Source organism: Xiphophorus couchianus, chromosome 13 (genome assembly GCF_001444195.1).
Source record: "Xiphophorus couchianus chromosome 13, X_couchianus-1.0, whole genome shotgun sequence".
NCBI classification, from domain to species: Eukaryota; Metazoa; Chordata; class Actinopteri; order Cyprinodontiformes; family Poeciliidae; genus Xiphophorus; species Xiphophorus couchianus.
Window position 1 is genome coordinate 1,471,755 of NC_040240.1, and position 14,951 is coordinate 1,486,705.

At 38.4% G+C, this 14,951-nt stretch overlaps 1 long non-coding RNA gene across 2 annotated transcripts; it reads left to right on the plus strand.

Moving 5' to 3' along the window:
* Window positions 1-531: 531 nt before the first annotated feature.
* On the plus strand, window positions 532-14,608 carry LOC114156614 (uncharacterized). Of its 2 annotated transcripts, XR_003597977.1 has the most exons (6): window positions 532-595; window positions 1,061-1,389; window positions 1,488-1,646; window positions 12,901-13,229; window positions 13,328-13,486; window positions 13,761-14,608. It is a non-coding gene; the product is annotated as an uncharacterized LOC114156614 (long non-coding RNA). The 2 variants fall into 2 exon arrangements; XR_003597978.1 differs by lacking the exons at window positions 12,901-13,229; window positions 13,328-13,486; window positions 13,761-14,608 and adding an exon at window positions 1,921-2,772 and having other exon boundaries at window positions 536-595.
* The last annotated feature ends 343 nt before the right edge of the window (window positions 14,609-14,951 follow it).

A 14,951-nucleotide genomic window follows, 5' to 3' on the forward strand; every position in this document is an offset into this window, starting at 1 on the left:
GGAGTTAATTTAAATGTTCATAGATGAAAGAGGAAGAGAGAAATAGGCAGGACCTTTGGATCCCGGATATGAACTGTTGATCCACGGATCAATCATTTGGCGGCTGGATTCCAAAACCCTCAAGGCCACATGTTAAAATAAGCAAGACATTTAAACTCAGGCGATAATTTTAAAAGTAAGTAATGCTGCTGGGTGTCAAACCTAAAATCTCTTAAGACTGAGAAGAGACAACGCTTTTCTGGACAAATTCATTTCTCTAAGGATGGAGACAACGCTTCTCAAGTAGTGAGAAATTTAAATCTTTTAGGACTAATATGATGTCACGGTGGACAAATTAAAATGTAGAGGAATTAAAACAACCCCGCGGAGTACAAATTAAAATCTTTAAGGATAAAAGAAAAAGACAGAAATAAATGCCAAGTTTCAGGGTGTAATAGCGGTGCTTCCCCACACGGTGCGCTCTAATATAGTAAATTGTTCTCACCTGTACCTTCATTAATCCAGTCTCCCAGTTTTAATCGTCCAGGTTTTAGCTGCTCATCGCTGGATTCTTTCGTGGTTGTCCATGTGGTTCCTGTCCTCCTGGTTCCTGTTTGTAAGTTTTTGCATTCCACAACACGTAATACTGCTGGCCTCCTGCTGGCACTGGGACCATCAGCTTTACTAAATAAACATAGAAAGAAATTCACTATTAGTAGAAAGTGTTCCTCCATATAGAGTTCAAATTTACATTAAGTAAGGAAAGTTTTCCTGATAATATTTTGTATTAGAGACTTAATTAAAGCATCAAATAAGAAATTAGAAGACAGAGGAGAAGATAGACAGAATTTGTGATTGAGGGATTTAATTAAGAGCTTTTATGCAGAGGGAAACTAGAGAACAGGGTCAGAGGGAAGGAAAATAAACTATTAATCTCATAAAACAAATAGTTTCTATGGCCATATTCATGTGTTGCAACACAGAAAGATCACAAAAAGAGAATAGACTTTAAAAACTACAGATACTAGTCTCTGATCCAAGATCCAAACTTCTCAAATCTCTGATGTTCTGATCATCCCAGGTTGGATCTCCTGAGCCTGGAATCCTCCACCTTCAACACCGTCTGTCAGGTGGAGGAAGATAAGAGAACCCAGTTGACGAAAAAAGTAAGAACATTTCTATCTACAAAACATAACTAAACATTTCAGATGGAGCTGCATAGAGTTGAGCTGAAAGTTACAAACTGGTTCTGTCTGCTGTCCATGATTATTTTCCTCTTTAACTCTGTTGTCTTTTCTCTTTATTTCATTTCTCTGTCAACTCATGTCACATGACTTGAGTTGACCAACAAATAAAACAGAAGACCTGCTCCACCTGCTGATCTACTGGTTGGAAGAGATTGTGGAAAAGGTGAGGACATGATGATGACTTGATCAGAAAGTCTCCTTCAATCATCTGTTATTTAGACTGAATGTGTGTCTGATTATGTGTTGATTCTCCAACATCAGCGAGACAAGACAACAACTTTTGACTAATGAGGAGAGAGAAGACACAGAGGACTGAGGAGACGCAGAAAATCCTGCTGGAAATCAATAAAAATGTTTCCTGATGGAACAGGGGGACGGCTGAGGACAGGACACAACATAAAGAGACAGAGACCATGTGAAGTAGGTCCTTCAATAACAAACCAAGATTTTTTCAACTATGTTAATTTAGTTACTATTTTGTTGCAGTTAAAACAAGTGAATGTAGGGTAAGAATCGACAGTAGCCAGCAGACAAATAAGTAAGAACCTGATTCAAGTGCTTTGCAATATTTGCTGTGCTAAACAAAAAACAAGATTAGAGATATTAATGTTTATGTATGACTGTAAAACACATCCATTTGATAACATGCTCTTTTTAGCATCAGTAAGTGATGTTTGTACTAAATGTTTTCTAGATTCAAGGATGGCCTTTCAACCCTGGATTTCATTTATGCTTTGGAGCTTCATGCTTCTGTGTTCAGGCCCTTTGTGTGCGGAAAAGCTGACATCAGAAATGTGAGAGGAAATCTTTGAAGTTCAGCTCAGCGAAAAGGGCAGCACCAGACGACAAGAAGAAACCAGACTGCTAGGATTCTCCTTGAGACAGACCAAACCTCGCTTTCCTGTTCAAACTCTGACAAGATACCAAAGCCCAAGACATACGATCAGTTTCAAAGAAGACATGAACTTTGAATTACAAAACTCTTTGGACTTTATTAAGTTCAAATACAGAATCACAAAACATAAATGTGGATGTTGGCCTGTGAAGGCAGATGTTAACTTGTGAAACCTGCTCTGTCAAAGTTCTGACTCTGCTGCATTGTGGTTGTTTGACAACCTTTAAATTTTAGACTCATTTATTTCCAAGTCCACCATGTTTTCTAGTCTTGTGTAGTTTTCCACATAGGATTCCCAAGTTAGTGGATGCACTAGGCCACTGTCTCTGGAGGTCCTCAAACTGTCCCTAAAGACGGTCATGGCCACATTGACTGCTGATTGACTCGGTCATAAACTGTCCCAATTCCTCCTGGGAGTCTGGGAACCTACAGTCTGTTCTGCCAAACCCAGGAGTAAAATATGCATCAAAACAGGACACATAGTTTAGTTATATATTTATATTTCTTCATTCAACTGTCACTACCAACTGCTACGACTATTGTTGAAAACTGTTGTAATGTTTAATTGTATTTACATATAAATATTAGAAATGAAAATGTTTATGTCATCAGAAACTGTTCCAATAAAAAGTGACATATTATTAACACATGGCTGATTTTTTTTTATTTTTTTTTATGACATATTATTTTCGAAAGCTGCCAAACAGGCAACAAATTAACCAGATATTAATTAAATAAATGAGAAAAACAACAACAAAAATCTTGTTAGGTAGGTGGTACATGACATCCGGTTTAACAGATGAACAGTGAGACTGTTTAGCAGGACTGATGGTATTTGTAGTCCATCTTTTCTTGCTTTCATCAGTGTCACATTGCAGCAAACCCATGAACACAAACCGTGTCTGTTCATGACTGCCACTAAAGACGTGTCTCTGCTTCAGATCATCCAGAACTGGGACTAACAACAAACCAAAGTTATAGTAAATGAAGAAAAATTTCAGCAGAAAAGACACAAACTCTCTAGAATGACATCATTGGTTTCCATAAAATTGATAACTTTTTAAATTTGCTCTTTAAAGAGCAAAGTCTCATTTGAACATTGTGAACTGTTGATAAGAAATCCAAAACTTCTGCATGACTGTAGCCGTCATGAAAGTACATCTTAATCAGATCCTCTTCTGAGAGCGAGTCCAGCACCGACCCTGTAAAACAAAATAGAGCAGAATAGAAATTCTTTTACTGTCCAACAATGGAGAAATTCAGGAGCTAAACTAACAATTAAAGCAGTTCGGTTCACATGAAGATAGAAGATAAAATATGTAAAAACAGAGTAAAATGCTGTAAAGGCAAAAATTCAACGCAAGTACTGTGGAGTTATTAAAAGTAGAATATAAATAGTGTACTCAAAAGTAATGTACAGTAAAGTATGTTAATTTTAAAATATTCAAAAATCAGAATCAGAATATATTTACTGATAACTAGCTGGTATTTCCATCTATGGCTGGTTGAACCAAGAGAACTTCAAGACTATTTACTGATGTCTTCACCTTGTGCCAAGAACCGAACATTTTTCCCACATGAAAAGCAGAACATTTGAACTGTCCCTAGATTTTGACCACAGAAGACAAAAAACTTAAAACATGGCCACCTAAAAAAAAAAAGAGGGACAGTTGAAACCAGATATTTATACACCAAGAACAAGATACAAACATCTCTCTGTCTGTATAGATAGATTGATATCTATCTATGGAGCAGGGCGCCACCACGAAACTTGGGCCCCATGACAAAAAATTAAATTTGGCCCCCCTGCTGTTACAATTTGTTGAGTCTATTTGACCCATAAAAAGCGGCACAATTTTAAAGGCATGCAACTGCCTTGCTTTCTTGTCATGACAGTTTGTTATGAGACAGATAATCTGTGAAAAGATGAATCTCCTCCTCCTCCCTGACCGACTACTGACGGCTAAAGATTGTGATTGACAGCGCTAAAACCCTCCTCATGCGTCTGATTGGTTGTTTGTAGAGAGCACTGGGAGAACTTGCATCCACACACACACCCACACACACACACACACTAACTTGAGTGACCTTCCATGCTTAGTTTACATAGTGCAGCATATTACTGTAAAAATCGTTCAAATATGAATAAACATAACAGTTTGTATCTTTCCCTTTCAGGTCGTAAGTTTTTCATATTTCCCAAAAACCACTTGAATTTCAGGATGACGGACATTTTTCAGCGTGATCCTTTTAAACCAATTAGTGCCACAAAATGTTACCCAGTTTCATAATTTGGATTAACTATATATGTTATGTCATCTGCTTTTGACTATGGTGACTGTATTTCTAAAACTTTAGAGTTGTAGCAAAATAAGAGTCCAAAACTGAACTTGAGGACTTTGCAGTCTGCGAGACCAGACTGGAGAGACGGTCGTCTTTAGTGGTTAGCATTAGCTTTTTGTGTTTAGTGTTAGTTTCTGATACTTTTAATGAGCTTAGAGGTCTAGTGTTCGGTTCTACTTTTTTGTACATATCGTTATCTTACAATATTTTTACAATTTATTTGTGTTTAGTGTTAGCGTCTGCTTTTTTATGCTTAACATTAGCTTACTATATTTTTTTGTGTTTGGGGTTTTAGCATAAACGTCCACTAAGTTTTTATATGTTTAGTGGTTTGGTGGTAGATGACCCCCACAGAAAGGGGTCAACTGCTGACCCCACCCTATGGTTTTACTTGGTTTACCACTTCACGGCTGAATTTCTGTCCTTCCCAGTCACTTCCACTTCATCAGAATACCACTAATAGACCGTGGCATATTTAGTGGTCAAAAAAAATTGCACAAATAATCCAATTGATTCAAACAAACGACTCTTGACTTTTCCAAAGAGCATTTGGAAATGCAGGCATGACATGCAGGGTAGCAATTACTGAAAAGGGATAACGTTTGTGATCCATACCATGAACATATGGGAAAGCAGCAGTTTGGTTTAACTCTGAAGAAAAAAAGCTCTGCAGATCAGGTTCACTTTATATGTGTTGATAGAGAAGGTGAGGAGATGCTTTCAAGAAATGAGCTACAGTATGAAGAAGCTAGGTGTAGCCAAGAAGAATTTGAGTGCGGTGCCGGGATGCATGAAATTACTGAAGCTGAACAATATAAATTTAGAGTTAATCCTGCACAGCCACAGGCAGTGTTCAAGCAAGTTCCAGAGCAGAGCGTTGCCATGGGGAGAGAGGATGGAGACGAGGATATTCTGGAAGAGGAGGATAGCTGCATGAGTGACAGAAGGTTTACACGATGAAGGACGGGATGGGATGGGGAAAAAAAGAACGGGGGATGAAGATGGTTGCTTTGTTGTTTAAAGATGCAGCGTTGAGTATTTTCCAGGCACATGGTGCCATTTTCTAATGCAATTAAGTAACATAGCTAAGATCTTGAGTTTCTTGATCCAAACCCCAGCAGAGGGAGCGTCCACCTCTATCTACTGCTTCTTTACACCAGAGAATAAGATGCTGACCGGTGGATTCTACAAACCAGTGAGACAAATTAAATAATGCTGTGTCTTATATAATATAGTAAAACTGGTGAAACAGAACTGTGTGAGATGAAGTGGATAAAAACACAAACATTTTATAAAAGACCAAGTATGAAGACAAACATACAAAAACAAACCAACAAAACCAAAACACTGTAGCCAGCAAAGTTAATAATTCACCTTTTTAAATATCTTTACCTCAATCTTCCTCTTTTTCCAGGAACTGTGCTAGAGCAGACAGCTGAAGGGCAGGTGAAGATGATGGCACAGCTTTGAAGCTGTGGGCTGCGAGCTGCCACCTCCTGGACATCCGCTGGACATAAACAACTCTGACTGCACTGTGCAGCAACATTTATATACGCTTCAGAAATACCCTGTTCATCTTGTGATCAAAATGTTAAAATCCATTGAACATTATTCATGTCCCTGACATGTTGTAAGACAACTTGGCCTACAACAAAATCACCGTTTAAGTTTGAGTCTTTCCATAACTTATAAAAAATACATGATTAGATTTTGTTTTTAATAATATACATGCTAAAACTATGTTTGTTTGTTTTTTTGTTTGTTGCCTCTGCAGCATTGTGCAGTTGGGGCCCTATTGTTCAGACAATATTATTCTAATGCAGTTGATTACAAAATAATTATCACAGCCATTTTTTAAACTTTATTATTAACTAACAGCAACAGGAGATGGATGCAAGCACGTGCAATTTGCGCGAATGCACCAGCGCGTGCATTCGTCATTGAGCCTTCGTCAATGAAAGTCATGGAAACGACGTTAGCGTCGGAAACCCTATAAATGACGCCGACCTTCTGAATTCTTTCCTTTTGCTACGGGACTTTTGAAGGAGACGCCTGAAGGAGCCTAACGCCTCGGAAGGTTTGAACCTGTGGAGAAGTCTACTTTGCAAAACTTGCTGAAGAAGCGCTTGGTGAATTACGCACTTGCTGAAGAATCCCAAAACCCACGAAAGATGGATCCTGGCCAGGAGAAGGACCCGCAGGGGGATCAGCTGGAAGGTTCATATCATTCTTCTATTATTTTTATTAAACAAAAACAAGTTATTGCTAAAATAATAATGAATTGTTTAGTTTATTTTGTGTTTGTGTGCGTTTTTTTAAAAGAAATATTGCCTGCTGTATAAAAAAAGACAAGTAGCATTCTTGCTAGCATAGATCTTTCTCAACTAAGGAGTTTTTTTCTTGACTGAATTTCCAGGAAATGCCAGGAATGTTAAACTGGTGTAGTGATTTAAGAAACATATGTATTTTAGTTAATTATAGTCAAATTAGTTGAATTACTGTCAAATTCTTGAAAAAATTTGTTGGTTCGTGACCGTTATTTTTTGAAAAATACTCTGATAAACATTCAGTTTCCATGGAAACGCTAAATAAAATACATTAGCTATTTAATGTTACTTTAAAAAAACATTTAACAACATGTATTTTCCCCTTTGATAGCCTGTAATTTAATTTAGTTTTATTATTTGAAGAAAGAAACATGTAGCCTGTTTTTTTTTTTGTTTTGTTTGGAAAATTAGTTTGTTTTTGACCGTTATTTTTTGAAAAATACCGTGATACACACTCGGTATCCATGGATACGCATTAAATATTTAATATTACTTTAAAAAACATTTTTAAAAATGTATTTTCCCTATGACAAACTATGATTTAATTGTTTAGTTTTATTATTTTTTCAAGATAAGGACATGTTGATCTGGGGTTTTTAGCATCGCCAGGAATGCTAACATGGTGAATTGATTAGAAAAAGCTAAAACGGTCAAATTTAATCTAACAGTATCAGGTTTGAAGACTTTGTGGTCCAATACTTCGAAATTTTGTTGACTTCTTTGAAATATATAGCTTTAATAGGTCTTTTTTGCTTTTGTGGGATGAAACAAATATGTGAGTTAATTTAAATAGTTTAGTGACTTATGTGTTAGCTTATTGAAATTTGTGGATAAATGTCTGGGATGTTAGCACTAGTGTTTGAGAAAAATTGGTATACTGGTTTGGAAAAAAAAAACAACAAAACAAAACGGGAAAACTAGCTTATTCTTAACTGGTTTTTTTTAAATACCCTGACAAAACATGTTTGGTTTCCATGGCAATGACATCAGACTTGTAGAGGTTTATTAGAACACTCAAAGAGGCTTTACATAAAATCACTAATTTCCATTCATGCACATGTTCACACACTGATGATGATAAGCTAATGGATTGTAGCCACAGCTGTTATATCAAACCATTGGCCCTTCTGACCAACACCAGCAGGAAAGTGGGAGAAGAGTCTTGACCAAGGACACAACGACAAAGGCAGGCCATTGCAGGGCAAACTCCTACCACTGTCGCCCCAGTAATAAGCATTATATGTGTGTGTGTGTGTGTGTGTGTGCGCGCGCACGTGTGTGTCTGTGTCGTAGTGATCATCAATCAAAGCTGATTTTCAAATACAAAATAATGATTTCTTTGTGAAAATTAGCTTTTATGACTTTGGTGTCTAATTCTTGGCAAGCTGGATGGTTCTTTGTCCATTTTTTTGAAAAATGCCCAACCATATTTAGTTTCCATGGATACATTGGGGAAATTATATAAAATGACTTCAATAAAAAGTTAAGAAAGACAAAAACTTAGGAAGGTATAATTTGCATTTTTGGGATGCAACATATTTGTGAGTTAATTGAATTTGTTTTGTGATTTATATGCTAGTTGTTTGAAATTTTGGAAAATGTCAGTAATGCTGACTGTAGTTGTTTTTAAAAAAAATAAGTTTTGGAACCAGCTTTTCGAAAATGTAGTATATGTAGTCTCCATGGATACATTGATTAAATGACAACAGACAACTTTATTCTTAGAAAAAATCTCTAAAGAACAATCAATGTGTGCCTATTGATTTCACAAAGTAACTAAATTATTTATTGTAATTACTCAAGATCAGAAAACAGTGTTTTGTTCCATTGCATTTTAGTGATGTATCATTTTCAGAAGTTACTTGAATGTTGGCCTGTTTATTTACAGTAGATCCCCAGTCTTTAGACTCTGATTTTTACAGATGTACATTTCTGCTGTTGGCTATATGTAGGGGTATATAGGTATTTATTCATACTGTAGGATTTACTGACGGGGTGTCAGAGTAGCTGTTGATGTGATTCTGAAAATTTGTGGAGCTCAGAGGATTTTAATTTAATTAACTACAGTTAACATTTTAGTCATTTAAAAATTCTAATGGAAACATTAATTATTTTTCAATTCTTTTATAGTGTTAAAGTTATGTAAGCAGTAATTTAAGTTTAATAGTAATGAATGACTCATGTTTCTTGTTTTGTCTGTTAAGATAAAACTTACCTGTTCAGCAGCATCAAAGATTTGTGAGAGTTATAGGAGGGTAAACTGAGTAACTTGTTGCAGTGTTTTATTTTATTCACACTAATGGTACAATGTAAGATTAAAGGTATTTTATTAGCTATTAAAAAGTCCTCAACACAGCACATACTTCTTTAATTTATATTTAGACATTCTCAAACCTGGGTTAGTGTATTTTGGTATTTCAGTGTTCTCTTTAAACATTGCTTTGGATTTTTGTGAAGGTCTTGATGCTGAACGATGGTTTTTTCTTGTTTTCCTTCACAGCTCATAGTGTAGGTCTTCCAGCAGACGGATCCCCAACATTGAAGGAACATCCAGACGATGGTAAGGATCTTGGTAAGGTGTGGTCAAATGTTTTCCAAGAAATCATGTCAGACAACATGGTTTCTGGAGATCATGCAGAGGAGTCGAGGTGTAGTTCACCTCCGCAGTCTGTTGACTGTAGTACCAGCTCCAGTGGTAGCTCCAGTCAAGATGACTGGGCTAGCAGTTTCAGTGGTAGCTGTATTAGCAGCTCCAGTCGTAGCTCTATTACCGTCTTCAGTGAAGATGAGGTAGGTAGTGACTGGACTAGCAGTTACGGTAATATCAGTACTACCAGCTGCAGTCCAACAGTAGACCGTCCTTACGCTGAGCTCGAGATGGCTCAGAAGCTTCAAGAGGGCATTTTTCAATTGACCTCACTTGAAGAGCCTGTTTTGAGTCCAGATGACTGCAGACCTTTTGGTATCTCGCAACGTCATCAGGTAGGTTTGGTAGGGGATGTGACTCGTGTGACATCTGCGACCGGCATAAGCAGAAAGAGGACAAAGGACAGTGACTCTGAAGAGGAGCCCCCTGCCAAGAGGACCAGGGACAGTGACTCTGAAGAGGAGCCCCCTGCCAAGAGGACCAGGGACAGTTTTGATGAAAAGGAGCCCCCTGCCAAGAGGACCAGGGACAGTGACACTGAAGAGGAGCCCCCTGCCAAGAGGACCAGGGACAGTGACGCTGAAGAGGAGTCCCCTGCCAAGAGGACCAGGGACAGTGACTCTGAAGAGGAGCCCCCTGCCAAGAGGACCAGGGACAGTGACGCTGAAGAGGAGCCCCCTGCCAAGAGGACCAGGGACAGTGACGCTGAAGAGGAGCCCCCTGCCAAGAGGACCAGGGACAGTGACTCTGAAGAGGAGCCCACTGCCAAGAGGACCAGGGACAGTGACGCTGAAGAGGAGCCCTCTGCTAAAAGCACCAGGGAGCAGCAGCCTAGAGATGAGCTCCCCTCCAAGAGGACCAGGGACAGTGGTACTGAAGAGGAGATCCCTGCCAAGAGGTCCAGGAACAGCGATGATGAAGAGGAACCTGTTCTCAGTCCCTCCACAAATACATTGTGTGAGGATTCTTTTCAGTCCTCCCCTGTCTCCAGTCCCTCGCCCATGCCATTCTGGGTGGATCCCATTTTTTCACCCATCAGTCTTTCACCTAAGAGTGCATGTGAGGATCCCATTCTGTCCTCCCCTGTCTTCAGTCCCTCACCAAGATTGCCATGTGAAGGTCCCATTATGTCAATCTATGCCATCAGTCCCCCAATCAGTGAAGATTCTGTTTTGTCATCCCCTGTCCTCAACTGTCCACCAAGGACAGTGTGTGAGGATCCCATTGTGTCTTCTCCTGCCATTAGTACTTCCCCATCAACATATTGCAAAGTTCCAAGTTTGACATTCCCTTGCATATGTGTCTGTATGAAGTCTCAAATGGAAAAAGAAGAGGAACCAATGCCTTCAACATCTGGAATTGGATCTGACAGAATTAGAGGAAGAGAGAGTTCCAGACAAGTGTATTTTAGACCTCACTACGACTTGTCAAGTGATGACTCTGATTAGATTGGGTTCTTGAAAAACTGAAGACCTACCGGAGAAGTCCCATTAGGATAACGTAATTTCTCTGTTGTTTTTGTTAAAGCCAATGGCTTTCTAGCAGGACCGAGGATGCCTTAGGTAGCGCCTTGCACCGGGGCTTTTCTTTATCCCGCTGCTAGATGTTTCATTTTAGATGTTAAGGATTCTAGCAGGACCGAGGATGCCTTAGGTAGCGCCTTGCGCCGGGGCTTTTCTTTATCCCGCTGCTAGATGTTTCATTTTAGATGTTAAGGATTCTAGCAGGACCGAGGATGCCTTAGGTAGCGCCTTGCGCCGGGGCTTTTCTTTATCCCGCTGCTAGATGTTTCATTTTAGAGGTTAAGGATTCTAGCAGGACCGAGGATGCCTTAGGTAGCGTCTTGCGCCGGGGCTTTTCTTTATCCCGCTGCTAGATGTTTCATTTTAGATGTTAAGGATTCTAGCTGGACAGGCAATGCTGACATTTTTGCTGTTGATGAATGTATGACTAAATGCTGGCGGATGCTAATTTAAATTTCTGAGGAACAAGACCTTACTGCTGAACAAAAAACACTAAAAGGAGTCGGACATGGATGGTGCGTAAAAGACAAATGCTAAAAGGAATAAGACAACGCCACAGGATTAATACTAAATCTAAACCAATCTTGCTGGGCAAAAATCAAACCAACAACAATTAAGACAACGCAGCTCCGGACACTGGAATCAATACAATTGAGACAACACTGCTGCAAATGAAACTCTAAAATTTAAACAATATTTCTGACAGTTCTAATTTTTAAGACATAATAAATTCAATATAATATGCAATACAATATAATCGGTTGAGCTCTGGTGTAAACGGATTGAAACAGCGGTTTTAAAGTTATAATCATTCTGGTCTGGACATTATAAAATCCACAGGGAGTGAAGCGTTTTACGTATGAAATAACAGTAACAACGGGAGTTAATTTAAATGTTCATAGATGAAAGAGGAAGAGAGAAATAGGCAGGACCTTTGGATCCCGGATATGAACTGTTGATCCACGGATCAATCATTTGGCGGCTGGATTCCAAAACCCTCAAGGCCACATGTTAAAATGAGCAAGACATTTAAACTCAGGCGATAATTTTAAAAGTAAGTAATGCTGCTGGGTGTCAAACCTAAAATCTCTTAAGACTGAGAAGAGACAACGCTTTTCTGGACAAATTCATTTCTCTAAGGATGGAGACAACGCTTCTCAAGTAGTGAGAAATTTAAATCTTTTAGGACTAATATGATGTCACGGTGGACAAATTAAAATGTAGAGGAATTAAAACAACCCCGCGGAGTACAAATTAAAATCTTTAAGGATAAAAGAAAAAGACAGAAATAAATGCCAAGTTTCAGGGTGTAATAGCGGTGCTTCCCCACACGGTGCGCTCTAATATAGTAAATTGTTCTCACCTGTACCTTCATTAATCCAGTCTCCCAGTTTTAATCTTCCAGGTTTTAGCTGCTCATCGCTGGATTCTTTCGTGGTTGTCCATGTGGTTCCTGTCCTCCTGGTTCCTGTTTGTAAGTTTTTGCATTCCACAACACGTAATACTGCTGGCCTCCTGCTGGCACTGGGACCATCAGCTTTACTAAATAAACATAGAAAGAAATTCACTATTAGTAGAAAGTGTTCCTCCATATAGAGTTCAAATTTACATTAAGTAAGGAAAGTTTTCCTGATAATATTTTGTATTAGAGACTTAATTAAAGCATCAAATAAGAAATTAGAAGACAGAGGAGAAGATAGACAGAATTTGTGATTGAGGGATTTAATTAAGAGCTTTTATGCAGAGGGAAACTAGAGAACAGGGTCAGAGGGAAGGAAAATAAACTATTAATCTCATAAAACAAATAGTTTCTATGGCCATATTCATGTGTTGCAACACAGAAAGATCACAAAAAGAGAATAGACTTTAAAAACTACAGATACTAGTCTCTGATCCAAGATCCAAACTTCTCAAATCTCTGATGTTCTGATCATCCCAGGTTGGATCTCCTGAGCCTGGAATCCTCCACCTTCAACACCGTCTGTCAGGTGGAGGAAGATAAGAGAACCCAGTTGACGAAAAAAGTAAGAACATTTCTATCTACAAAACATAACTAAACATTTCAGATGGAGCTGCATAGAGTTGAGCTGAAAGTTACAAACTGGTTCTGTCTGCTGTCCATGATTATTTTCCTCTTTAACTCTGTTGTCTTTTCTCTTTATTTCATTTCTCTGTCAACTCATGTCACATGACTTGAGTTGACCAACAAATAAAACAGAAGACCTGCTCCACCTGCTGATCTACTGGTTGGAAGAGATTGTGGAAAAGGTGAGGACATGATGATGACTTGATCAGAAAGTCTCCTTCAATCATCTGTTATTTAGACTGAATGTGTGTCTGATTATGTGTTGATTCTCCAACATCAGCGAGACAAGACAACAACTTTTGACTAATGAGGAGAGAGAAGACACAGAGGACTGAGGAGACGCAGAAAATCCTGCTGGAAATCAATAAAAATGTTTCCTGATGGAACAGGGGGACGGCTGAGGACAGGACACAACATAAAGAGACAGAGACCATGTGAAGTAGGTCCTTCAATAACAAACCAAGATTTTTTCAACTATGTTAATTTAGTTACTATTTTGTTGCAGTTAAAACAAGTGAATGTAGGGTAAGAATCGACAGTAGCCAGCAGACAAATAAGTAAGAACCTGATTCAAGTGCTTTGCAATATTTGCTGTGCTAAACAAAAAACAAGATTAGAGATATTAATGTTTATGTATGACTGTAAAACACATCCATTTGATAACATGCTCTTTTTAGCATCAGTAAGTGATGTTTGTACTAAATGTTTTCTAGATTCAAGGATGGCCTTTCAACCCTGGATTTCATTTATGCTTTGGAGCTTCATGCTTCTGTGTTCAGGCCCTTTGTGTGCGGAAAAGCTGACATCAGAAATGTGAGAGGAAATCTTTGAAGTTCAGCTCAGCGAAAAGGGCAGCACCAGACGACAAGAAGAAACCAGACTGCTAGGATTCTCCTTGAGACAGACCAAACCTCGCTTTCCTGTTCAAACTCTGACAAGATACCAAAGCCCAAGACATACGATCAGTTTCAAAGAAGACATGAACTTTGAATTACAAAACTCTTTGGACTTTATTAAGTTCAAATACAGAATCACAAAACATAAATGTGGATGTTGGCCTGTGAAGGCAGATGTTAACTTGTGAAACCTGCTCTGTCAAAGTTCTGACTCTGCTGCATTGTGGTTGTTTGACAACCTTTAAATTTTAGACTCATTTATTTCCAAGTCCACCATGTTTTCTAGTCTTGTGTAGTTTTCCACATAGGATTCCCAAGTTAGTGGATGCACTAGGCCACTGTCTCTGGAGGTCCTCAAACTGTCCCTAAAGACGGTCATGGCCACATTGACTGCTGATTGACTCGGTCATAAACTGTCCCAATTCCTCCTGGGAGTCTGGGAACCTACAGTCTGTTCTGCCAAACCCAGGAGTAAAATATGCATCAAAACAGGACACATAGTTTAGTTATATATTTATATTTCTTCATTCAACTGTCACTACCAACTGCTACGACTATTGTTGAAAACTGTTGTAATGTTTAATTGTATTTACATATAAATATTAGAAATGAAAATGTTTATGTCATCAGAAACTGTTCCAATAAAAAGTGACATATTATTAACACATGGCTGATTTTTTTTAATTTTTTTTTATGACATATTATTTTCGAAAGCTGCCAAACAGGCAACAAATTAACCAGATATTAATTAAATAAATGAGAAAAACAACAACAAAAATCTTGTTAGGTAGGTGGTACATGACATCCGGTTTAACAGATGAACAGTGAGACTGTTTAGCAGGACTGATGGTATTTGTAGTCCATCTTTTCTTGCTTTCATCAGTGTCACATTGCAGCAAACCCATGAACACAAACCGTGTCTGTTCATGACTGCCACTAAAGACGTGTCTCTGCTTCAGATCATCCAGAACTGGGACTAACAACAAACCAAAGTTATAGTAAATGAAG